The sequence below is a fragment of the Jaculus jaculus genome, chromosome 6, assembly GCF_020740685.1.
Source record: "Jaculus jaculus isolate mJacJac1 chromosome 6, mJacJac1.mat.Y.cur, whole genome shotgun sequence".
Lineage (NCBI taxonomy): Eukaryota > Metazoa > Chordata > Mammalia > Rodentia > Dipodidae > Jaculus > Jaculus jaculus.
The window spans coordinates 157,469,418-157,495,911 of record NC_059107.1 but is presented as its reverse complement, the minus strand read 5'-3'; the positions used below and the strand labels follow the sequence as shown (position 1 = coordinate 157,495,911).

The 26,494-nt window shown below is 45.4% G+C and overlaps 1 protein-coding gene across 2 annotated transcripts in view; it reads right to left on the bottom strand.

Moving 5' to 3' along the window:
• Tnrc6b (trinucleotide repeat containing adaptor 6B) overlaps window positions 1-13,826 on the bottom strand; it is a 285,060-nt gene extending 271,234 nt beyond the window's left edge. Inside the window, exon 1 of one of the 2 annotated variants that reach the window (XM_045151729.1) lies at window positions 13,806-13,826. The gene's annotated coding sequence lies outside the window, so the exon portion shown is untranslated. The remainder of the gene's footprint in view (window positions 1-13,805) is intronic. The other variant, XM_045151731.1, reaches the window with a different exon arrangement.
• Window positions 13,827-26,494: the final 12,668 nt, after the last annotated feature.

Genomic DNA, 26,494 nt, shown 5'->3' with positions numbered 1-26,494 from the left:
AGCATTTTAGTAAAAGGTAGAGCTCCCTATATTGCCCAGGATGGCCTATAACTTCCAGGCTTAAGTGATGCTCCTACCTCAAAATAGCTGAAACTGCGGGCACATACCACTGGACCTGGTTAAAACTCCACAGCTGGAACATGGAGCTCTGGAAATAAAAGGTACAACCGACGGCCAGAATGGAACAGGTCTCTACTGTTCAACATACAATGAACACAAAATCATTCTGGGTGGAGGTTTATAATGTCTAATTAGACCTTCTGAAATGGTCCCCAGAAATATCTGAACAAAAGAAGTTCATTTGTAGTGGCATGCCCATTCTCTCTTTATCCGCCAACCCCTCTCAAATACATTTAAAAAACACATAGGGGCCACCCCGAGACTACACAGTGAATTACAGGTCAGACTAGCCTAGAGACAAGACCCTACCTCAAAACAAATAAAAAATAAAAGCTTTTGAGTGGAGCTCTTGCTTGAAGCCTAAGCCTTATCACCAGAGTTCAGATCCCCAGAACCCACATAAAGCCAGATGTACCAAAGTCATTTGTAATCCCAGTGCCTGTATAGTAATAGGAGGTAGACTCAGGAGAATCATGAAGATCACAGGCCAATTTGCAATGGAAAACAAGAGACACCAATAGCCTAAGGTTGCCCTCTGACCTCCACACATGTGCCATGGCACGTGCACACACATGCATATGTGAACACATACACACAAACACAAGTCCTTGTGAGGTGTAGGTATGGCAGGTCAAGAGAAAGCGGAGGTTATTTTAAATTTTTATTTATTTATTCAAGGGAATGAGAGAGAATGGGTGTGCCAAGGCCTTCACCACTGCAAACGAACTCCAGACATATGTGCCACTTTGTACATCTGGCTTACATGGATTCTAGGGAATCAAACATGTGTCCTTTGGCTTTGTAGGCAAGCATCTTAACTGCTAAGCTCTCTCTCCAGCTCAAAACTAAGTTTTTATTTATACCACTGGAATTTTCCCAGATATTTCTTTTTTAAAAGCATACGTATGTTTCTTTTTTAAGCATTATTTATATATATATTAAAAGCATATATATTTAATTTAAAGCATGTATAATATTGTTAACATATATTTCTTTTACAAAGCTTTATTTATTTACTTTGATCTATTTCTTTTTAAAAATATTTCTATTTATTTGAAAGAGAGAGAGAGTGAGTGAGTGTACAGGTATGTAAGGGCCTTTTGTTGCTGCAAAAAACTCCAGATTCATGTGCCACATTGTGCATCTGGCCTTATGTGGGTACTGGAGAACTAACCCAGGCCAGCAGACTTTGCAAGCAAGTGCCTTTAACTATTGAGGCATCTCCCCAGCCAAGCTATTTCTTTTTTGAAGATGTGTTTACTTACTTTGCAGGGCCTCCCTTGTATGTGCTAAGCAAGCACTATCTTACTAAGCTCCACGCACAACCCATAAGCACTTACTTTTTTAAGCTACCACATTAGCTGATCGCAGGAAAGGTCAGTCCAAAGAAAGCTGACTGCTCGTGCTTGAGACAGGAAATCCACTACGTGGTGTCCTTTATATTTTAAATCTCTGTCCCTTGCTAGTTATTGTCACAGAGCACCTCTAAAAGGAGCATGAAAAGAGTGAACTGTGTGAGCCTTCACCCAGCCAGCCAAGTGAAGGAAGGAATTGGGGGAGTTGTCACGTGACAGTGACAGGTGCCTAAGGTATCCAGCCTTGTGAAGAGTGTCCTAATTTCTATTAACTGGCCTGCAGAGAACAGATTTAATCTCTTATCCTGTTGAATAAAAAAAAAGGAACACAGGTTTCATTTGCTGAGGGTGATAAAGCAACCAAACGTTAGCGTTAAAAAAAAGTAAATATAGTTCACATAATCCCTTATTCACAATTCCAAAATCTCAAAACATCTGAAAACCAAAAGTTTTCTATAATTTTTTAGCCAAACTCAATGTGAATTTAATTGTCAGCAAAATCTGAATTAAACTGACATGAAACTATTTATATTCTACCCACTTTATATGGAAAATCCACACTGTGGGTGCCAAAATATTAATGTATTTGAACAAATTTATAAGGCCTGCCTGGGCTACAGAGCAAGTTCAAAGCCAATCCTGAAAAGTTAGGTAAAATAAAATAATAAAAAAGTCTATAGAACTGGGGCTAGAGCTCAATGGTACAGAGCCTGGTATGTGTTAAGTCCTACGTCCAATCCCCAGTAGAAAATCAAGTGGTAGAGTACTCTATAACATGTACGAGGCCATGGATTTGATACCAGTACTGCTATGGATGAGGAACCAAAGTTTAAGTGTAAAAGTTTAATCCATAATTTACACACACACACACACAGTTTCAGCCAGGCACAGTGGCTCAACGCCTTTAATTTCAACACTCAGGAGGCAGAAATAGGAGGATCACTGTGAGTTCAAGGCCAGTCTGAGACTACACAATGAATTCTAGGTCAGCTGGGCTATCGCAAGACCCTACCTCAAAAAAACAAACAAAAGCCAGGCGTGGTGGCACATGCCTTCAATCCTAGCACTCGGGAGGCAGAGGTAGGAGGATCACTGTGAGTTCGAGGTCACCCTGAGACTGCATAGAGAATTCCAGGTCAGCCTGAGTTAAAGTGAGACCCTACCCGTAAAACCAAAAAAAAAAAAAAAAAAACCTGTATTATTTAAGACTACACAAATCTATTAGACACCAGTGCAGTGAGTTCATTAAACTGGAGAGAGAATACCATGTAAAAACAACTTGTGAAATCTCACTAGCAAGCACTTAAGTACAAGCTATGAACGTAAACTAATGATACTAAGTATGTATTAACAATATATGGAATACTACAGTGAAAGTTATTTTCCAAGAGGCATACTCCTAAGAAGTTTTACCTTTATCTAAACCAGAGTACCATCATGGGAAACATTTTAAGACTCTCATTTTGTTTTCAAACTAGTTCACAAATCACACAAAGAAACTGCTTCATTGCTCTGAGCTCATTTTGAACCCACAACATTATTATCCAGATGACATGCCGTTTAATCTGACCTGAAAAGTGACTCCTGGTTGCTCCCCAAAATCAAATCCACCATGAAAATTTTTCCCTTTCAGAATTTCCAAAGCATATCTCATATTCCAGAAATAATTCCTAAAAAATTCCTCAGATGTTTTACAAGGCTGGACTTCTATTTCCAGAAAAGATGGAGTAGCAGGGATTCATTTTTGCAGGGCAGGAGCAGCAAGAGTGAGTGAGCTGGTGAACACCCAGCAGGGTCGGACTAATAAACTTCAAGATCCACCCCCATGGTACACTTCCTCCGTGAGGCTCCACTTCCCAAAGACGTCACAAGCTGGGGATTGAGTATAAGGTTTACTCATTAACAAAAACCTGAGGCTATGGGGGACATTTCACATTCAACCACAGGCTATATTAATATCAGAAAAATGCATTTCAAAGTAAGGACCATTACTAAGAATAAAGAGGTTAATTTCACGTAGCTAGAAAGGCTAATTCATCAACAGATCAATGTAGCACATGTTGTAGCACACGTCTGTAAACTCTAAACTACTTAGGAAAATCCAAAGTTCGAGGCCAGCCTGGGTACTTAGTGAGATTCTGTCTCAAAAAAAACTGTTTTTGAGGACTGGAGAGATGGCTTAGCGGTTAAGGTGCTTGCTTGCAAAGCCAAAGAATCCAGGTTAGATTCCCCAGGACCCATGTAAACCAGATGCACAAGGTAGTGCATACATCTCGAGTTCATTTTCAGGGCTAGAGGCCCTGGCATACCCATTCTGTCTGTCTGTCTCTCTCTCTCTCTGTCTCTCTGTCTCAAATAAATAAGCAAAATAAAGTACTTTTTTAAAAAAATGTTTGATTTTGCCAGGCGTGGTAGCACACACCTTTAATCCTAGCACTCAGGAGGTAGAGGTAGGAGGATCGCCATGAGTTCAAGACTACCCTGAGACTACATAGTGAATTCCAGGTCAGCCTGATCTAGAACGAGACCCTACCTCAAAAATAAATAAATAAATAAATAAATAAATAAATAAAAAGTTTTTGAGCCAGGTATGATGGCACACACCTTTAATAGCAGCACTTGGGAGAACATGGTAGGAGGATTGCCATGAGTTCAAGGCCATCCTGAGACTACATAGTGAATTCCAGGTCAGGCTGGGCTGGAGTGAAACCCTACTTCAAAAAACAAAAAAATAATAAAATAAAAAATCCTGTGATAGATATAGTAGCTCATACCTATAATCCCAGCAATAGAAAGGCAGAGACAAGAAGAATTTGAGTTTGAGGACACCCCTGAACTAAACAGTGTGACCCTGTCTCCCAAAACCAAGGGCTGAGGATGGGGATATAGCTCAGTGGTAAAGTACTTACCATGGTTTCAATGTGAGATAGAGAGGAAGAAGGACAGAGAGGGAGGAAGGAAAAAAAAAGAGATAGAGATGAAAGGAGAATGAACATGAATTCTGTAGGGTGGGGTGGCGTATACTATAAATCTAGCCTTAGAAGGAAGGGAGGATGATCAAGGAGTTCAAGGCCAGCTTTGGCTACATAGCAAGTTCAAGACCAACCTGGGCTATGTGAGACCCTGTCTCAAAAAGTGAACAAAAACAAAAAAGTTTCATGATCTGACAAAGTACAAGTAGGAAAAACAGCTAACATGACATTGGTAGCTCAAGACTAAATGCTTTTCCTCAAAGACTAGAAATAAGCTAAAGTGCTCACTCACAGCACTTCTGTTCATTACGGCTCTTGAAGGTAGAATAGAGAAAGAATTAGGACCTGAAGAATAGGAAGTAAAATCATCTTCCTTTGTAAATGATACAATTTTTGTTGTTTTTTGAAGGCAGGTCTCATTCTAGCCCAGAATGACCTAGAACTCACTCCACAGTCCCAGGCTGGCTTTGAACTCACAGCAATCCTCCTTCCTCTACCTCCCAAGTACTAGGATTAAAGGAATGTGCCACCATGCCGAGTTTATAAATGACAATTTATTTCAAAATACAAAATCTCAGGCCAGACGTAGTGGTGCATGGCTTTAATCCCAGCACTTGGAAGGTAGAGGTAGGAGGATCACTGTGAGTTCCAGGTCAGCCTGAGATTACATAGTGAATTCCAGGTCAGCCTGGGATAGAGTGAAATCCTACCATGAAAAATAAAAATAAAAAATAAAAAAATCTGTACAAGTGCTACAAGACTCAATGAATGAAATTATCACAGTTTTAGTTTATCATATACTCTTGTTATGTCAACAAACTCTGCAACCAGATGAAGAGAGTCTTTAGTTAAGAAAAGTTTCCAGGAAGACAAAGTTTTTCAGAGTACAACAGGAGACAGACTAGTAGTCAGAAGCAGGAAGAATATCTTACATAAATCAAGCTTTTGTAAAGCATGAGGACAAAATGCAGGAAATTATATGGAAAATGGAGAAAAGAAGGTATGGGAGACGTCAAGGGTGCAAAACTAGGGAATGACAGCTGAGAGCTGGAAATGTCAAAGACACCTGGCTCAAACAGGCTCTAGGTTTCAGAGCAAGAAATACAGGGTTTTAAAGGAAAAAAGGTAGGAAATACTTTCTGGGGAGCAAGAAAGAGCAGGAACCAGACAGAAAGCAGAAACCAGACTCAATGGGGGGAAGTGACTTCAAATCAAGATGGTGGCATGAAAACAAAACATATCACATCACATCAAGGTCCACTGCTGTCAGAGTGTGACAATGCAGACTGGAATCCAGCACTTGGAAGGTTGAGGCAGGAGGATCGAAGCCTGAGACCCTGAGAAAAACCACAACCGACAACAGCAAGAAGCCAGAGAGATAAGACAAGGCAGTTTTTCAAGGTCAGTGTTAGGAGAGTTCAAGATTCAAGTGTGGGGAGGATGTGTTGCCAATGCTAGGTCCCAAGGGAGTCAACAACTTGCACAAGGTAAAGCAAAGGCCCCTCCCCAGCCTCCAGAGTACCATTTCTGAAAAGCATCCTAAGCATTCAGACCTAAGAATGAAAAAATTGAGGTTAAAGAAAACAAGAAAATGACATGAAATACACATTCTTCAGCACAGCAGAAAAGTTTAAAGTATCAGCTTCCAAAACAACTACTAAATCAATGATGAGTCCTGACAAGTTAGTGAAGTGTAGAGCGGTGTCACAAAGTGCTGAGGCAGCGTCACAAAGCATGTGGGAGGAAAAAGGACCCCCTTTTAAGTTTTCAAACCAGCCCTCGCCTCACTTGTTTGAAAAGTGATGTCTTTTGCATTTTCATTCTTGTTTTGTTTTTGTTAGGTCTACAAAGAACCTTCACTGTGTTTTGTTTTGTGTGTTTTATAAATCACATTTACTCCTTTAGCAGTGTGTCAGCTGTGCATTGGGAGCAGGGTACACACTCAGACCTCCTTTCTAAAGTTACCCCCAGCGCTCAGCTCCCAGCATGGTTTAAGCACAGTAGGATGTGCCATTTTGTTTAAGGAGAGTGAGCTAAACTGAAAATACAAAAAACATAAATATTGGTGCACAAATAAAAATTTTTACAGTGAAAGAAAGATGAAGATGAAGAAGAGTATTCTAAACTCTATTGTCCATGGTTCATCTAACCAGGAAGGCTATATTTAGAAATGCCACAGAAACATACCTCTGGGTAAAGTATCTCCTCATGAAAAGGAGATCACTGAGCCAGAGGCACTATCAGCAGGATCTGCACAGGAACAGAGGTAGCTGCTTGAATATTTCTCTTGACCAAGGGATGGAGTAGCAGACTGTAAATTAGGAAGTGTAGCACACTTCTACATTTCTGAGCTCTCAGATTTCATATTTTTAAAATACATATCTCAAAACAACATTATAGAACTAAACTGTACTCACTGTTAGCATTTCCCCTACCTAATCCATGAAGTCTTGAGCCCTTTGGAATGTAGGTCAATAAATGAGGGTACAGAATTCATACACATGTAAATTAGAACTACAAGAGCTTGATCACCTACTCCCATTCTGATATGTATGGAAAGGTAAGGACAAGTACCTTAACCACTAAGCAATCTCTCCAGCCTAATGTAAAGCCAAGAAACATAGGTTAGCCAATAAGGCATAGATATCCCACAACTGTTCATTTGTTTGTTTGTTTTTGGACATGGGGTCTTGTTATGTAGCCCAACCTGACTCAAGATCAAGATCCTCATCCATCAACCTCTGGGATTACAGGTGTGGGGCACCATGTCCAGCACAATTGTTCTTGAAACACTTCAGGATTATAAGATGGGGGACTGGAGAAAGGGAGCGGTACTTAAAGACAGACGTTAGAGAAAAATAAACTGAAGGTGCTAGAGTTAGATCCTAACTGACTCCCAAAGTCCCATGTGTTGAGGGCTTCATATTTAGCCATGTAGTGTTAGGAGGTTAGAACCTGTGGTAGGTGTGGCCTAGTAGATCAAAGTTAGGTCATTGGGAATGTTCCCTTGAGGGGATAATGGGAACCCTCACCCTTCCGTCTCCTCTCTTCTGCTTCCTGGTCATCATGAGGCACTCCCACCACAATGTACAGTCCTGCCAAGGTCAAAGTAACAAGCCAACTCAATATGGACTAAAACCTCCAGAACTGTGAAACTTCGAACCAAAGTAACCTTTTTCCCCTTTCAGTGTTAGGTATTGAACTCAGAGCTTCATCATACATGCTAGATAAGTGGTCTCTACTACTGAGCTACACCCTCTAGTCCAAACTTTTCCTCTTTATAAGTGGACTTATCACAAGTCTTCACTACAGTAACTTAAAGCTGACAAGCATAGAAGGGGACAGGAAAGAAAACTAGAGGTAAAATGAAGAAAGGTGGACAAGGCGTCCACTGTTACTTCCTTTCTTCAACTCTGGTCGAGAGTAATGGCAACTCAGGCAATGTCTTGGAGACTTAAGAGATATGAAAGAGCTTCAAGCTGTGGGAATCATCTTTCCTAGAACATGTGCCCAGAGGTCCCTCTTTCTGATTTCCTACCATATCAGATGGCATCAGAAGTCATGGAAGGTGCTCTACAGCTCACCTCCTTCACAGATAAACTTACCTGGGTCGCCACTTCCCAATCCCACTGACATCATCTGCATGGTTATGGGTACTATGGACTCATGCAAGTACATGTAACAAGGTGTGACAAGCTCCATTCTGGCTGATGAGTATCTTCCCAGAATGGAAGCTTATAATGCCGTTAAGAATCAAACATGCAGGATCAGGTAGCTGTTTATAAGGTCATTTTCAGTTCTAAACTACAGCCCGGAGTATGAGTCTGAGGTGTCAGCTGGTGGTCCACATGCCAAATGAGACCCTTCATACTTCTGCACAGGCAGCTCCCTCTGTCTGAAATGCCTTTTCCTCCACACCATTTCCATTCTGGACCTATCCTGGATGTGTTTACACATCATTTTCACCTGGTACCCTGTGCACTGTTTATTGCAGTAATTATCACACCACAGTGCACTCATCTGGGTCCATGTATATCTCACACACTTGGCTGTGCACTCCTTAGGAGCAAAGATCTCAGCCCATCCTGGTATTCCTGGCTTCTAGCCTGGTATTCAGTACCTGGTATGAATGTAAATGTCCAGTGAAATGTAATTATGTATAACCCCAGTTTACAAGGAGATTTTTAGGAATGACCACTGTGGTTATTTCTATGAATAAAAATTAAGAGGATACTCATTAGACCTTACAATGACTAAATAAGTTTTCAGAAAAGTTAAAAATTTTAATTATACTTGTGTCTGCCTGAATAAACCTGATCTCACACTCTGTCTCAAATAAATACATATATAAATAAATATAAGAGTGTGAGAGAGAGGCAGATAGAGACAATGGGCAAGCCAGGGCCTCTAGCCACTGCAAACGAACTCCAAATGTATGCACCACCTTGGGCATCTGGCTATGTGGGTATTGGGGAAATAAACCTGGGTCCTTAGGCTCAGCAGGCAAGTGCCTTAACTGCTAAGCCATCTCTCCAGCCCTTCTTTTCTTTTTTAAAATTTATTTATTTATTTATTTGAAAGAGAGATAGATAGAGAGAGGAAAATGGGCGCACCAGGGCCTCCAGCCACTGCAAACGAACTCCAGACACAGGTACCACCTTGGCTTATGTGGGTCCTGGGGAATCAAACTGAGGTCCTTTGGTTTTGCAGGCAAGTGCCTTAACCGTTAAGCCATCTCTCCAGCTCTTTTTTTTTTTCAAGGTAGAGTCTCGCTTTAGCCCAATGATCCTCCTACCTCTGCCTCCCAAGGGCTAGGATTAAGAGCTTGCACCACCACACCCAGCTTGCTTTCTGTTTCTACTGAACAGTACTAGTGCAAGGGCTTTAAATAACAGGCTAAAAAGAGTTTGAACCCTGTAGGTACTGAAGGTTTTCAAACTTAAATGTTTGTGGTAGATTTGGGAAGGAGCAGGAAGCATAAAGCCATCTTTCAGGAAGATTAGTGTGGGGACAATCTGTATGGAAGAAACAGAAAGAGGCAGTTGTCAATGTCAAAAGACTGCAAATGTCAAAGGGCAAGCAGGCTGCCCAGCTGGAAAGTACACAAGGTCTCTAGAAGCACCATGCTGGGTGGAGAGAGAAGGAAGAAATCAAGAGCAACTGAGAGAAGGGAAGAGTAACAGGTGCAGGCGCTGACCAAGGCCCAGAAAACTAGGGTACAATGCTCACCCAAACCAGCAAGCTCAGCTCAGTGGCAAGCCCTCCAGCAGAGGGATAATGTCCCAGAAAAGACCAGGAGGAGGCAGGTACCCAAGGCTACCAGAAATTACTAAATAATAATTAATAAAAGCAAAAGCCCAATTTCTAGCATAGCCACACAAACATTTTCTGGGAGTTTGCTCTATAAATGACATTTGGACAAACAGGAGATAGCAAACACAACAGACAGCCCTGAATCACAAATTGTAGTGATAGCTATGGAAAATGAAAAGGAGTTCTATAAGACCTGAGGGTAAATGGAAGGATTAATGGAATAAAGACATAGACCAAAAATTCTTGAGAATTTGCTCAGCAGTTAAGGTGCTTGCTTGCAATACCTGACAGCCCAGGTTTGAGTCCCTAGAACCCATAAAGCCAGATGCACAAAATGGTACATGCATCTGGAGTTCATCTGCAGTGGCTAGAAGACCTGGCACATCCATTCTTTGTCTGTCTGTCTGTCTCTCTTTCCCTCTCTCTCGGCTTGCAAATAAATAAATAAAAATATTTTTTAGGGCTGGAGGGATGGCTTAGCAGTTAAGGCATTTTCCTGCAAAGCCAAAGGACCCAGGTTCGATTCCCCAAGACCCACTTTAGTCACATGCACAAGGGGGCACACACGTCTGGAGTTCATTTGCAGTGGCTGGAAGCCCTAGTACATCCTCCCTCCCTCCCTCCCTCCCTCCCTCCCTCCCTCCCTCCCTCCCTCTTTCTCTCTCTCTCTCTCTCTCTGTCAAATAAATAAATGAAAGTAAAATATTAAAAAATCAAATATTTTTTAAAGTTTTTTTTTTTAGGGCTGGAGAGATTGCTTAGTGGTTAAGACGCTTACCTGCAAAGCCTAAGGACCCAGCTTCGATTCCCCAGTACTCAAATAAGCCAGATGCACAAGGGGGCTCAAGCATCTGGAGTTCATTTGCAGTGGCTAGAGGCTCTGGCATGCCTATTCTCTTTTTTCCTCTTATTTGCTTCCTTCTCTATCAAGTAATAAAAATTAAAATGAAATAACTAAAAAAAAGATTTAAAAAATTTTCTTGAACGCACCAGGCATAGTGGCTCATGTAACCCGAGCACACAGGAGGCTAAGATAGGAGGAGGGTCATGAGTTCAAGGTCAGCTGGACCACATCGCTTTAGGCCAGCCTGAACTACAGGGTAAGAGCCTATTTTCAAAAAAGAGGAGCAGAAGAGAGGGAGGGAGGGAAGGTAAGCAGGTTTCTCTTAGGTATGGTAACAAATGCCTGCAAGTACTAGGGAAAGTGAGGCAAAAAGGATCATGAGTCTGAGGCCAGCTGGGCCACAGAGCAAGACCTTAAGGGGGGAAAAAAAAAACAAATAGAGGAAATGACAGAGCTTAGATGTACTTCTGTAAAAACATATTAATTCTAAAAACCAAGGATGAGCTCAATTTAACATAATTTTTTTTTCAGGCAAGGTCTCATATATCACAGACTGGTCTATATAGCCAAGGATAATCTTGAACTTCTGATCTGCCTTCACCTCAGGAATGCTGGGATTCCAAGTATGCGTCACTATAACAGGTTTACGTGGTGCTGGGGATGGAACATAGGGCTTTGGGTGTGACAGGCAAGCACTCTACCACTAAGCTATATCCCCAGCCCCACATCACAGCTGAGACTAACCCTATGCTCTTGGAGGCCCTAAGTCATCTCTAGAGCAGTAATGGTTACCTACACCACAGGCTACAGGAAGGATGAGAAAACTAACATGAAGCCTTGGGCACTGAGTAAGCATGAAAAAACTGTTACCTAATATTATACCTTTGTTTTGTTTGTTTTGTTCTTTTCAAGGTAGGGTCTCACTCTGGCTCATACTGACCTGAAATTCACTATGTAGTCTCAAGCTGGCCTCAAACTCACAGCAATCCTACCTCTGAGCCCCCCCCCCAGTGCTAGGATCAAAGGGGGGGGCACCACCCCATCTGGATTGATTATACCATTTGAACAAATAGCATTCTTTTGATTTAAACCACCCCTTTCTCTCCTATTTCTGTTTTTGTTTTTCAAGACAGGATCTTGCTCTAGTCCAGGCTGACCTGAAATTCACTATGTAGTCTCAAGGTGGCCTTGAACTCACAGCAATTCTCCTCTCTGCCTCCCGAATGCTGGGATTAAAGGTGTGTGCCATCATGCCCCTCTGACCCTAAACGTCTTCACGTATGTGTAGTATGTGTGTATGCTGCATGTACATGTGCAGATATACAAACCCTGTGCCCACTGGAGGTCAGAGGAGGTTGTCAACTGTCCTCCTATATTGACTGTCTGTCTTATTTTCCTCAAACAGGGTCTCTGTGCATGCACAGCCATGCCCAGGTTCTTCCATGGCTGCTAGAGATTGAACTCAGGTCCTCATCTTGTGCAGTAACTGCTCTTACCTCCTGAGCCATCTCCCCAGCTCTGACCCTTAACTTCTGATCCTCCTGCCTCCACCTCCTGAATGTTGGGATCACAAATGTGCACCACCATGCCCAGTTTATGTGGTGCTATAGGCTGAACCTAGGAATTTTTTTTTTTAATGTCAGGCAAGCAAACACTCTATTAATTGAGCTACATCACAACCTAAAATATTTATTAAGTACTCTTATTTGAGAGAAAAAAATTTTTTTCAAAGATGTGGTATTTATGTTCACATGGACAGACAGGCTGGAGAAATGCTTACTTTAAATCATATCAGAAACTACACTGTACAGGTAATGAACCTTAAGGGACACGTACTTTAAACGAGTCAAGAATAGGAAAATACACAGATGTCATTATTCATCACTGAATCCTAAATGAGAGAAGCCAGTCTGAACTGTGTTCCATAAATTGGTGAACTGGCCTAGGTGCAAGGACTTGTATTTGGCTCTCCTCCTACCTAGAGTGATACCTCACACTGTACTAAATGCCCTGCTCTTGGAGGCACTACCAAAAGATAACACAGTTGTGCCCAGGACCTGCGTGAGATACACTACCAAAACCAGACTTGGTTTTAAAGTCAAGAGCACACAGCACAATGAAGAGAAATAACCGCTGGAATTAACCTTTCACCGAAAGCTATGGCGTGTCGTTTTCTGTACACCTTACTTGAGTATGTTTTAAGAGGAACACCTGATGTTTTACTGGCGGAGTCTTGCTCTGCTTTATTGAGTCAAAGTAGCTCAACAGCAAAAAAAAAAAAAAAAAAAATCTGAAAACTCCCGGCCTGGCGAACTGGGCCCAAAAGATTTAAGGACGCGCTGGTCCTCGGGGCGCTTCACAAGAGGGTGCTGTCATCACCATGGGCGCACCACTCCGGTCAATGTGAAACTAAAGGCCACCAGACCAGGAGAAGGCGGCCAACACTGCCCCAGGCTGTTTCCAAGGCAGTCACCCTTCCCCCGACCCCCCACCCCGCGCCGCCGCCGCCGCGCGCCCGTCGTTTCCACGTTCAAAGTCAGCTCGGCCTTCCCCAGTCGCGCCTGCTCTCCGCGGAGAGGGGCGTGGAGCCCGGCCCTCGGCCACGCCCGCAGGTCCCGCGCCGGGGCTCCGCGCGTGGAGGCCTCGCGCTCCGGGGAGTCAGGCAGACGCAGGCCCGGCGGGTCGCGGCTGCCCACGACGGGCAGAGGACCGAAGACAGCCGCAGCCACGGGAAGCGCACTGACCACGGCCGGGCCACCCGGAAGCTCTCCCCGTGGGCTCCACACCTGCCAGCGCCCGCCCCCGCCCGCACGCCTGGCCCTCGCCCGGGGCACCCGGGGCCCCGCGCCACGGTCGCCGCCTCACATGGACGCGACGTTAAGTCCCACAGCGCGCGCGCGCACGCGCGCGGGCGCCGAACGCCGCCGCCGCCCCGCTCCCACCGGCCCCGCGCGCTCCCGCTCACGCCCCCCGGGCCCCAGGCTCGCTCCCGGCCGCGCGCGTACGCGCTCTCTCGGCGACAACACGTACACGCCGCGCCTCGCTCACAGGGCCACACCGACCGGGTCGCCCCGCGCGTCCCCGCGGACGCCCTGGCCCACCCCGCCCGGTCGGGACGGGCGGTGCGCCGGGGAGAAAGGAGAGGAAAGGAGAGGCGAGGCGGCGCGGCGTGTTGCGGCGCGGCCCACGCTCCGCACTCACCGTCGAGCCGCGCCGGCTCCGAGTGCGCGGCGGCGGCGGCGGCGTTCCACGGTGAAAGCCCGGCGACGACCGCGGCTCGCGCTTCTCCACCGGCTTACGGAGGCGACGTCGCGGCGGGGGTCGGGGAGGTGGAAGGGCAGGGGGTCACTCTCAACCTGCTTCACCTTCCCGAGGCCCGGGGAACCCCAGAAACTAAAAACAAAATAAACAAACTTTCCCCTCCGCCTCCCTCCCCCCAAAAAACCACAACACAAACACGCGGGAACCCGCCCCGGGCCTCACTCCATTGGCCGCCTGGAGGATGCTTGCGGCTCTCACTGGCTAGAATTCGCGCCCGTCAAGATGTTGTCCCCGCCCCTCTAATTCCTCGCCGCTGCCGTCGCCCGTCATTGGCTAAGTGCTTCCCGTTTGACGAGCTAGGATTGGTCGAGAGGCCTGCGCCAATCATGCGGGGACACACCCCCGTCCGCATCCCAGGGGCCGCTTCCTCGGATGCCGACCTGGGGAAGCGAAGGGGAAACTAGAGCATGATGGCGGCCGAGCTTGCCTGGCGCGACCATCTTCTTTTCCTTTTTTTATAGCTCATCCGTGCCTCTCCTCGGTGTCTTTTCTCCTAAACTCCTTTCTCCATCCACGACTGCCCTAATAACGGAATCTATACGTGCCGGCTCCTTGATTCATCCCCTCCGAAGTGCTGAATGTGGGCTGGTTGTGAGTCATTGGCCTGTCAGGGTGTCGCTCTCGAGTCACATCCTTTAGCTATTGGTGGAACGCTCCGAAAGCCCGCTCGTCAACAAGGGCTAACGCCATTGGTTTTGACTTCACTGTTTTTATTTTTTTTCCTGGTACCTCATTGGGTGCATAGGTATTCGGATCCCTGGTCGCTTTGCTACTGCTAATTGTTTAGCTGGGCGTTGGAGGACGTCTCTGGACATTTGGCCAGTAATTGACGATAATTGTGACTCACTGTGCCTCTGTTTTGTGCCAGATTATGGTATTGAATTCTTTACTGAGATTATTTGGCTCAAAAATATCCTGGTTGTTACAGAGAAAGCGGGCTCAAAAGAGATTTGGAAACTTGCCCAAGGTCACCCAGATAGAAAGTAATTGGTGGGTCCTGCGTTGGGTTCTTTAAAATATATATATTGTTTATTTATTTATTTATTGCAAAGAGAGGAAGGCAGAGAGAATGGATGCACCAAAACCTCTAGCCACTGCCCATGCACTGGGTTCTTGATTTGTTTGACCCCACAGTCTGCACTCTTGAAGCTATGCTTTAATACCTGAAATGTTAGCTCATAATGGCTACCTCTCAAGTTTTCTGGGGCTGAAGAGATGGTTTAGAGGCTAAGCCACTTGCCTGCAAAGCCTAAAGACTCAGGTTTGATTTTCCAGTACCACGTGCACAAGGTGGCTCCTGCATCTGGAGTTAGTTGGCAGTGGCTAGAGGCCCCAGTGCACACATTCTCTCCTCTCTCTCTCTCTCTCTCCCTCCCCCGCCCCTCAAATGAAAAACCATTTTCTGTAGAACCCAAGTTTCTGGCAGTGACAGTATCAGAGGCTACCTTTGGAGAAGTTATCACCTCTACTGTTCCTCTTCAGCACGCATTCCTCTTTATCCAAGTTAAACAATGGATATTTCCTGACAAGCACATGTGCATCTATTTTCACATTCTTGGCTTTATAAATGAACCTTTCTATCACCCTTGTGTATGACTCAGCACCCCTCCATGCCCCACCCCACACTGGTCTCCATCTTTAGCAAGTTCCTTGGAAAAAAAAACTCAAGAGTTGCAAACAAGGAGAAATAAAGTCCAGAAAGAGATAAAGACTAGATCACCTTAGAAATAGATCATTGGAGCTGGGGAGATGGCTTGGTAGTTAAGCCACTTGCCTGCGAAGCCCAGGTTCGATTCCCCAGGACCCATGTAAGCCAGATGCACAAGGTGGCACATGCATCTGGACTTCATTTGCAGTGGCTGCAGGCCCTGGCATGCCCATTCTCTCCCTCTCTCTCCTTCTCCCTCCCTCCCTCTCACTCTCTCTCTGCTTCTTTCTCTCAAATAAATAAATAAAAATAAAAAGTATTTTTAAAAGAAATAAATAATTGCATGCAAATGAAACAGTCCCTGTAGCTAGCTCCTGGACAGTTTCCAGAGCAGCTGATGGCGAGCAAGCCATGTGTGTGTGCTCCTGGCTTCTGGCCACTGGGTTCTTTCTCTGTGGCAGTTTTCATGGAAGTGCATGCACATTTCAGCCAGGGGAGGGCAGGACGCTTAGGACCCACTGCCAGAGTGACAGCCCCAAGCCTCTGGGGTGGAAATGATCTCCAGAAGCTCGGGGCTGGACTTGAGCCCACATTCCTTCCTGGGTAATTAACATTTTGCCATCCCAAATCCCCATGCCCTGTAGCTGCAGTGGGCTCATAGTCCTTGTTTCGCTTCCTGATCCAAGCTGTTGTGTAATCTTATTGGCACTGGTTTAACAATAAACCAACCACTGTAACACAATAATAAACTCAGCACTTACAGCCTGTCTGCACAGAAAGACAAGGTGTTTCACAAACATCAATTAAGAATGAATGACAGCGGCTGGAGAGATAGCTCAGTGGGTAAAGTGCTTGCCTTGCAAACACGAGGACCTGAGTTCAACCCCCAGCACCCACTTAAATGCCCATCACAGTGGCACACAGCATGAGACAGGAAGATTCCTAGAGCTCACTGGACAATTGGCCTAGCCTAAATGGTGAACTCCTGGTCAATGAGAAACACTGACTCAAAAAGAGGTGGACAGCCTTCCTAAGGATAATTAATATCCAAGGTTGTCCTCTGGCACATGCATACATGTGCACATATACTTGCATACATATGAACATGCATATGTGCAAAAGAGTTAATAGAAGGTACTCCTAGAGCAACTGCAAAGACACATGAAAGACAATACCTCAAATTCTTTTTTTTTGTTGTTGTTGTGGTTGTTTGTTTTTGGTTTCTGAGGTAGGGTCTCACTCTAACTCAGGTTGATGTGGAATTAACTATGTAGTCTCAGGGTGGCCTCGAACTCATGGCAATCCTCTTAACCTCTGCCTCCCAAGTGCTGGGATTAAAGGCATGTGCCACCATGCCTGGCAATACCTCAAATTCTAATAAAACAACCCTGAGGATCCAAAGCCTTACAACTTCATGCACACTGTGCACACCAGCAGGGTGTAGGAGCCTGAAAACACAATGAATAAGAAACACCATGATCCGGAACAGAACTTTGTAGCTTTCAGAGTTGATTGGTTTTCTACTTCCATATTAGTTCTTAAGATAATTCTTGTTTTCAGATTTATTTATTTATTTATTTGGGGGTTTTCGAGATAGGGCTTCACTCTAGTCCAGGCTGACCTGGAATTCACTACGTAGTCTCAGGTTGGCCTCAACCTCATGGCAATCCTCCTACCTCTGCCTCCCGAGTGTTGGGATTAAAGGCGTGCACCACCACTCCTGGGAAATGTTTGGTTTTATAGTGATCATGTGTATCCTAGTTGTAAGTTCCGTGAAAAAGTCTTTTCATCTTTGTGTCCCTTATGTTGCTCTTACAAAAGGTCATCTCAATAAGTAATTATTCAGTGACCAATTAGTGAGCTTGTCAAGCACTTTCTTAAGGAACAATGGTTACATACATAGTAAAATACCTCTGAAGTCAGGGACCTCTGCCCAGTGGGGTGGCCAGCAGAGAAACACATATAGTAATGCTATGATAAAGTGGCCTGGAAGAACATTAGAGGGACAGAGGATTCAATCTTGGAAGAACAGGAATGGCTTCCCAGAAGAAGTAACATCTATAAAAACTAAAAAGTTGGGTGTAGTGGCGCATACCTTTAATCCCAGCACTCGGGAGACAGAGGTAAGAGGATTGTCGTGAATTTGAGGCCACCCTGAGACTACATAGTGAATTCTAGTTCAGCCTGGGCTAGAGTGAGACTTACCTTGAACTTCCCCTCCCTCCCCCCCCCAAAAAAAAACAGAACTAAAAATTGAAAGACAGAGACTGACAGCTCAGGATCTTCAATGTCTGTTTTCAGAGGATAGGAATATCCAGGAGTGGCCAAACCTGTTCTTTCTAAATCTTTGTCTTTAAAGGTCTTCAGCAGTTCACACGTTCCACTTCACAGTGCTCACCCTCCCTGGGAGAAAAGCAGGAAGCCTGAAAACCTGTCCTGTTTGTCCCCTTAAGTCTGGGAAAACAGTTTCCAAACAAGATTGTTTGTTTTTCTGATTACAGAAGTATCACTGAGAAGCTGGGTATAGGGCACACACCTGTTAATCCCAGCACTCAGGGTGCTGAGGCAGGAAGATGGAGAATTCAAGACAGCCTGGACCATATATAGTGAGACCTTGCCTCAGATGAAAAAAAAGTAACGGAATAAAGGTAACATTTGTTCAAATTAATATAACAATCTATATTTCAGACAATGTAGAAAGTCATGAAGCAGGGCTGGAGAGATGGCTTAGCCATTAAGGCACTTGCCTGCAAAGCCAAAGGACCCAGGTTCGATTCCCCAGGACCCATGTGAGCCAGATACACAAAGTGGTGCATGCATCTGGAGTTCATTTGCAGTGGCTGGAGGCATTAGTGTGCCCATTCTCTCTGTCTCTCTCTGCTTCTTTCTCTGTCTCTCAAATAAATAAATAATTTTTTAAAGTTATAAAGCAGAAAATAAAGGCTTTCCATACCCCACCATAAAGGAGGGGCATTTTCATAGTCTTTCATGGGTGGAGGCACACACAGACTGCTTCTTCCAGTCACGGGATGTGGTGCAGAGTCTCGTCTGAGCTCTGAGAGCCCTCATTGCTCTGAACTGCAGCTTTGGATAGGACTTGTCCTTACTTTCCTAAGGACTAAGAAGGAAGCCAACAAATTAATGAAATACTTATGGTGGGAGATTAGGGTCAATTTCTGGCATAGTCAATGTCAGGACTTTGGGACCTTCTCAGCCTGGTGTGAAGGTGCAGTGAATGAATGGGGCCAAGGTGCCTCTTGAGCTCTTCTCGCCGCCTGAGGGCTTCCAGGCATGATGTGGTGGTTGTGGAACCAACCCAAACTCAGTCCAGGCCAGAGAACAATATACTCGGGTATTCTACAGTCGCTTTCTCATTTCCTCTCTCTATGCCACTTGGAGAAAATATTTGTTTGTTCCAACTCACCCAGATCTGAGAGCAGAAAGACTTTTTCCGCCCCGCACATTTGTATTCTGGCCACGTGTACTGTGTTCTTGGAGCTCTATACTATTCTTAGAGCTCTATATATGGTGTTCTATATAGTTGGCTTTTTGCTGGAGGGGAAGGCAGTTTTAATGAGTGATAGGTGCCTTGGATGGCTACCAAAAGCACTCCAAGCCATCCCAAGCAACAGTCTTCCTTTCTATCCCTTGAGAGATTATGCTGTAGTCTCTGCCCTTGGCCTGGACAAAATCCAAGCTAATGTTTTTTTTTTTTTTCTTTTGTAAACAATTCACAAGCTTGGGGCGGTCAGTATTGCCAATGGGACCTGCTCCAACTCTGACTTCTGGGCTGCAGAACACTCTCCGTACTTTGGCCTCTCGTTGCTATGAGACAATTGGCAGGGTGTGTAAAGCATTCTCCAACTTTCGAAGTGTCTAACACTAGGACCGTGTCTATAAAAGAACTTAATCCAAAAGACAGGGGGACAGCTGACAGCTGATGCTTCTCACTGGAGCATGGGGGTGGCAGTGACCAATGACCAGAGGCCGTGGAGGAGGAAAACTGGCCATAGGGTATCTATGACAATGGATATGCCACAGAAGCCGTCAAGATGGACATTCCTTCACTTCCCAGTCAACTCTGGGTGATTCCTTCCTGCCTTTTGATGTGTGTATGGTATACGCACGTGTGCAGATATACATGCCCCATGTGCAAATGTGAAGAAGCCAGAGGACACAGTGTCTTCGTCTTTTGCTCATCCATGTGTTTCCTTGAGACAGAATCTCTTGCTGAACCCCGAGCTCCCATTTTTTAAGTCAGACTTGTTGACCAGCAAGCCCCAGGAGTTCTCTGGCCTCCACTGCCCACAGGACTGTGGCAATAGGCATGTGTGGCCATGGCTTCAGGTCCTCTCAGGACTTCATGCTCGTGCAAGTTCTCTTAACACCTGAGCCATCTCCCTAGCCCCTCCTTCCCTCTGTATGTCCTTATCCAAGCTTTTTTTTTTTTTTTGAGGTAGGGTCTCACTCTAGCCCAGGCTGACCTGGAATTCACTATGTAGTCTGAGGGTGGCCTCGAACTCTCGGAGATCCTCCTACCTCTGCCTCCCGAGTGCTGGGATTAAAGGCATGCGCCACCACGCCTGGCCCAAGCTTCTTAAATAATGACCTGTGGCCCTTTCCATCTCTATGCTCTTCTCTATCTCTGGTTTTTTTGTTTGTTTGTTTGTTTGAGGTAGGGTTTCACTCTAGCCCAGGCTGACCTGGAATTCACTATGAAGCCTCTGGGTGGCCTTGAACTCACAGTGATCCTCCTAGCTCTGCCTCCCGAGTGCTGGGCTTAAAGGCATGCACCACCATGCCCAGCTCTCTATCTCTGCTTTTGAGTCCCAACTCAACTGAAGCCTGTCTCTCTATGCTCATCTGTAGCCTACTGAACTAGGTCTTCATGAGCACCGTTCACGACCTGCCTTTCCCCAAAGCTACTTAATTAAGCAGTAGTCACTGGGTTCCTCTGTGCTGCTCAGTGTGAGGCCCACCGGTTCACAGAGAGCCTGAGATGTGCTTGTTCATGATAACTCCCCTGTCGTGGAGACATGCTGGGTGGCAGATACCGAGCTGTGGACTCTATGTGGATGGCAACTAATCTTCACAACTACACTTATCCCAATTTTCAGTTGGAAGCACTGAAGGAATAACGAACTTCTTCCAGGTCCTCCTCAGGTAGGAGTTGAAGGCAGGCAGTCTGGCTGCAAAGAGCCAGCCCTCGTCCATGCTGCTGTGGAGCTCTGAGAACCCCACGTGCAGCTGGGGGGCTGATAAGCCCCCATTGGAACAGTTACCGGTCTATTCACACACGCTTTCCCCCTACACACTCTGCTAAAGAGGTGTACCACTTCCTGGCTAAGTTACTCCCTCTGGTGGTCCTTCCCTGCACCACCACCTTCAAAGACTCCTTCCCTCCCTTCCTCTCTCCTTCCCTCCCTTCCTTTTTTTTTTTTTTTTTTTTCTTTGAGGTAGGGTCTCACTCTAGCTCAGGCTGACCTGCAATTCACTATATAATCTCAGGGTGGCCTTGAACTCACAGCAGTCCTCCTACCTCTGCCTCCCAAGTGCTGGGCTTAAAGGCATGTGTCACCATGCCTGGCTTATTTATTTATTTATTTTTATGAGCGAGAGAGAGGGAATTGGTGCACCTGGGCCTCCAGCCACTGCAGTCAAACTCCAGATGCATGTGCCACCTTGTGCACATGTGCAATCTTGTGTGCTTGCATCACCTTTTCCATCTAGCTTATGTGGGATCTGGAGAGTTGAACATGGGTCCTTAAGCTTTGCAGGCAAGGCTCTTAATTGTTAAGCCATCTCTCCAGCCCCTTTATTTTTATTTTAAAAATTTTTAACTTCATTTATTTATTTGAGACAGAGAGAGAAAGAGGCAGACAGAGAGAAAGACAGAGAGAAAAAGAAATAAAAGAAATAGCAAATGGGCACACCAGGCCTCTAGCCACTGCAAACAAACTCCTGATGCATGTGCCACCTTGTGCATCTGGCTTACGTGGGTCCGGGGGAATCGAATATGGGTTCATTGGCTTTGCAGGCAAGTGCCTTTAACTGCTAGGTCATCTCTCTAGACCTCTTTTTTTTTTTTAATTTTATTTATATGTGAGAGAGAGAGAGAATGGACACACCAGGGCTTCCAGCCACCACAAACGAATTTCACATGTGTGCCATCTTGTGTATCTGGCTTTACATGGGGAATCAAACCCGGGTCCCTAGGCTTTGCAGGTAAGTCGTTAACCACTGAATCACCTCTCCAGCTTCCCCTTCCTTCCTTTGTATCCTTCCATTTTCACTGTCTGTTCTTATCCTGGCTTGAAAACTGCGACCTGTGGCCCTCTCCGTTTCCATCTGCGCACCCTCCTTCTCTAGCTCTGGCTCCAAGCCCTAACTCTACTGAAGCCTATTTCTCTACACTCATTTATAACCAATTTTGTGGCCAAGATCCAAGAGACTTTCCCAGCCCTTGTTTCCATGGCTCCAGTACTATGCTTTACTCTGAAAATCTCTTCGCTTCCCAAAATATCCAGCTTTCCTTCTGCCCTTACAACTACTCATGCTCTTTTTCCTACCATCTCTTTCTCTAAAGGACTCCTCACAGCTTTCCCTGTGGCCTGTGTGGCTTTCCGGGGGAGGCGGTCCTGCCATCACCCCTAAGGTTACACAGCTCCTACCCTCCAGTCATCATGTGTCGCCTGCAGGTGTGACTGAAAGTCACATAAACACTCCAGCTTCGCTTTCCTTGAATATAGTGAATCATATTTGTTATTCTCAGCTCTAAGATAATGATAAAATCCAATATTTTAAAGCACACATTCTACTAGTAGGGCCAGTGCAAAAGGAAAGCCCAGGACTCCTTGGTAAACAAACAAAACCCTAAGCGTTTTCTGGCTGGGGGAGATGGCTCAGTGGTCAAGAGTCCTCGTTGATTAAGCCTGAGACAGTACAGGTTCAACTTCCCAGAACCCACCTAAAAAGCTGGGTGTGAGCCAGGCGTGGTGGCGCATGTCTGTAGTCCCAGCACTCAGAAGGCTGAAGTAGGAGAATCTTCATGAGTTTGAGGGCAGCCTGGGCTACAGAGTGAATTCTAGGTCAGCCTGGGCTAGATTGAGAGCCTATTTTAGGAGGGGGGAGGGGAAAGCTGATATAGCCATGCACATCTGTAACCCCAATCCACTAGGGACTACAGAGAACTATTGGGGACCACTGACTGAAAACGGCAGCTCCGGATGGGGGAAGAGACCATGTCTCAAGAAAGTATGCATTTGGGCAACAGAGAAGAGCACCTGAAGTTCTTTTTCTGGCTTCCTAGTGCACACCCATGGCATGTGTGTATCTGCGCATGCACACATGCACACATAAAAAAAAGAATTTTTAGGATGGTAACAGCAGAACTTTAAACTTCAAAAGTAAACGTGGACTTGTTCCTTCTGAGAATGGGGCCCTGGTGGCCCTTGTGCCAGGCATGGTTCGAAGCACATTTTTTAAAAAACAGTTTTATTTATTAATTTATGGGGGGGTGGACATGCCAGGACATGCACTATCATGTTCAGCTGGCTTATGTGGGTTCTGGTGATGGAACCTGGGTCCTTTGGCTTTGCAGGCAAGCACCTTAACTGCTAAGCCATCTCTCTAGCATTAAAAAAATTTTTTTAAATTTATTTGAGAGTGATAGAGAGAGAAAGAGGCAGAAAGAGAGAGAATGGATGCACCAGGGCTTCCAGCCACTGCAAACAAACTCCAGGCACGTGCGCCCCCTTGTGTATCTGGCCGACGTGGGTCCTGGGGAATCGAGCCTCAAACCAGGGTCCTTAGGCTTCATAGGCAAGCGCTTAACCGCTAAGCCATCTCTCCAGCCCCTCTCCAGCATTTTATAAGCATTGATTTGTTCATTCTCAAAACAACTTTATGAGATACAGATGGGGAAAATAAGAGATTAAGTAATTGCTCAAGGCCAAATAGATTTTAACTGATAGAAGTGAAAAACTAATCCCACCTGCTTACTGGAGTTGTGAGACTCATAAGAGGGAGCCCAGTGAAGCATGGTCCTCTCCCTAGAAAGCCCTCGGTATGGACATTGCATTCCTTTCTCAGTAGGTTTGTCTGGTGCTGTTTCTGCCTCCTGCATGCCCTGTATCCTTTCTCCTATGAGCCTATGTTTTCTTCAAAGCTCTGTCCAAGCCCATCCTCCCCTTATAAGGGGCTTCTGAAACAGGAGTCAGGCCCACCCACCTTCTTCCCTGCAGATTCTCTGTTGCTCTGGGCAGAGGCAGCCTCACCCCAGACTGGCCCTAGAGGTCATTTATATCTGAGGAGCACTCATTCACCATTGTCCACTGGAGGCAGTTCTACCAAGCTGAAGGGGAAACGTCCTCACTTCTCCTTCCACAAACCTAAAGCAGCTTGCTGTCAAGAGCAGAGATGCCTTGAACCATATGCTTCACTCCACTATATTCTTAATTAATTAATTTATTTATGAGAGAGAGAGAATGGACATGCCAGGGCCTCCAGCCACTGCAAATGAACTCCAGATGCATGTGCCACCATGTTTACCTGGCTTATGTGGGTTCTGCGGAATTGAACCTGGATCGTTGGGCTTCACAGGCAAGCACCTTAACTGCTAAGCCATTTCTCCAGCCCCCACTATGTTTGTTTTTTTTCTTTCGGTTTTTCAAGGTAGGGAGGTAGGGTCTTGCTCTAGCCCAGGCTGACCTGGAATTCAGTATGTAATCTCAGGGTGGCCTAGAACTCATAGTGATCCTCCTACCTCTGTCTCCCAAGTGCTGGAATTAAAGGTGTGTACCACCACTCCTGGCTTATGTTCTTTTAAAAAAATACATATATGTGTGTGTGTGTGTGTGTGTGTGTATATATATATATATATATATATATTGGGGGCTGGAGAGATGGCTCAGCAGTTAAGGCACATGCCTGCAAAACCTAAGGACCCAGGCTCAATTCCCCAGGACTCATGTAAGCCAGATGTACAAGGTTGTGCATGCATCTGGAGTTCCGTTTGCAGTGGCTGGAGGCCCTGGCATGTGCATTCTCTCTCTCAAATAAATAAATAAAGACTTAAAAATATTTTTAAGATTAGTTATTTGCAAGCAGAGAGAGAATGGGCACGTCAGGGCCTCTAGCCACTGAAAACAAACTCCAGATGAGTGTGCCACTTGCTGAGCCATCTCTCCAGCCTCCCACTCCCTCGCTAGATTCTGTTTATTTATTTATTTATTTATTTATTTGAGAGCGACAGACACAGAGAGAAAGACAGATAGAGGGGGAGAGAGAGAATGGGCGCACTAGGGCTTCCAGCCTCTGCAAACGAACTCCAGACACGTGCGCCCCCTTGTGCATCTGGCTAACGTGGGACCTGGGGAACCGAGCCTCGAACCGGGGTCCTTAGGCTTCACAGGCAAGCGCTTAACCGCTAAACCATCTCTCCAGCCCCCTCGCTAGATTCTTAATTGCTCAATCCTCAATGCTTATAACTCTCCTAAGAGACATCTTTGTAGGCTAGAATGAGGGGGCTCTACTGAGATCCCCCGCCTCAGTCTCCCCTCCTCCATTTACTCAAGGCTAGATGAGATATCCTTCCTTCTTCCAGGGAGCCTCTTCCAACTTTCCCTTTCAGGTTAAGTGCTTGCTCTGAGCTCCTGCACCCCGTTGTGCTCCCCCATCATGCTGCTTCCTGTGACCCCCATGTCTGTTTTCAGTGAGGCAATGAACATCTTACAGCACATACCAGTCCTGTCTTATCACAGTGTCTAGGACAGTTTTTAGTGAATTCATTGGAACAGATAAGTGAACAAATGAAAGTACCTGTCGGAGTTGGGTGTGATGGCTCACACCTATGATTCCAGCACTGGGACGCTGAGGGAGGAAGATTGCTCTGAGTTTGAGGCAGCCTGGGCTACAAAGTGAGTTCCAGGTCAATCCTGTGTAGAGTGAGACCCTGCCTTAAAAAAAAAAAAAAAGCAACAAAAAAGTAAATATCAGGATTCAGTCCCTAGTATCACCACAATAAAACCCCAGGTTCTTGCATGCCCCTTAGCATGGGGCTGGGCACCTAATTGGTACATCTATGAATTTAAGAAATATGTGGAAACCAGCCAGGCATGGTGGAGCACACCTTTAATCCCAGCACTTGGGAGGCAGAGGTAGGAGGATCACCATGAGTTCAAGGCCAGCCTGAGACTACATAGTGAATTCCAGGTCAGCCTGGGCTAGGATGAGACCCTACCTCAAAAAACTAAAATAAATAAATAAATATGTAAAAACTAACATCAGCTCCCAAATCCCATTGAGGGAGGGGCCTAGGAGATTCTCCTGACAGAAAGATAGAGGCCAGGTGGAGAGTCACTATTAGGAGCAAAGGTGTGAATAAGAGCTGGATCGCGCTAGAGGTTAGCAAGCTAGGGTTCATGGTCCCAATCCAGCTTTCCCACCTGCTGTAACCGTCTATGAGCTCTGTCTTTTATATGTTAATTGATTTGCCCATTCTGGGGATAGGACCCAGGGGTTTGGAAATACTGAGTTCACATTCCACCACTAAGCTTTTACATATTTAAATGATTGAAAAATTCTAAATATTTTGTGGTGTATGAAAATTATGGGACTCAAATGTTAGTGTCCATAGTTTCATGGGAACACAGTTGTACCCACTTGTTTATGTAATATCTATGACTGGTTAGTATAACTCAGTTGTTGGAACAGACATCGAATGTCTTCAAGGCCTAGGATCTTTTGTTTTGAGTTTTTTATTTTTATTTTTATTTATTTATTTATTTGAGAGCGACAGACACAGAGAGAAAGACAGATAGAGGGAGAGAGAGAGAGAATGGGCGCACCAGGGCTTTCAGCCTCTGCAAACGAACTCCAGACGCGTGCGCCCCCTTGTGCATCTGGCTAACGTGGGACCTGG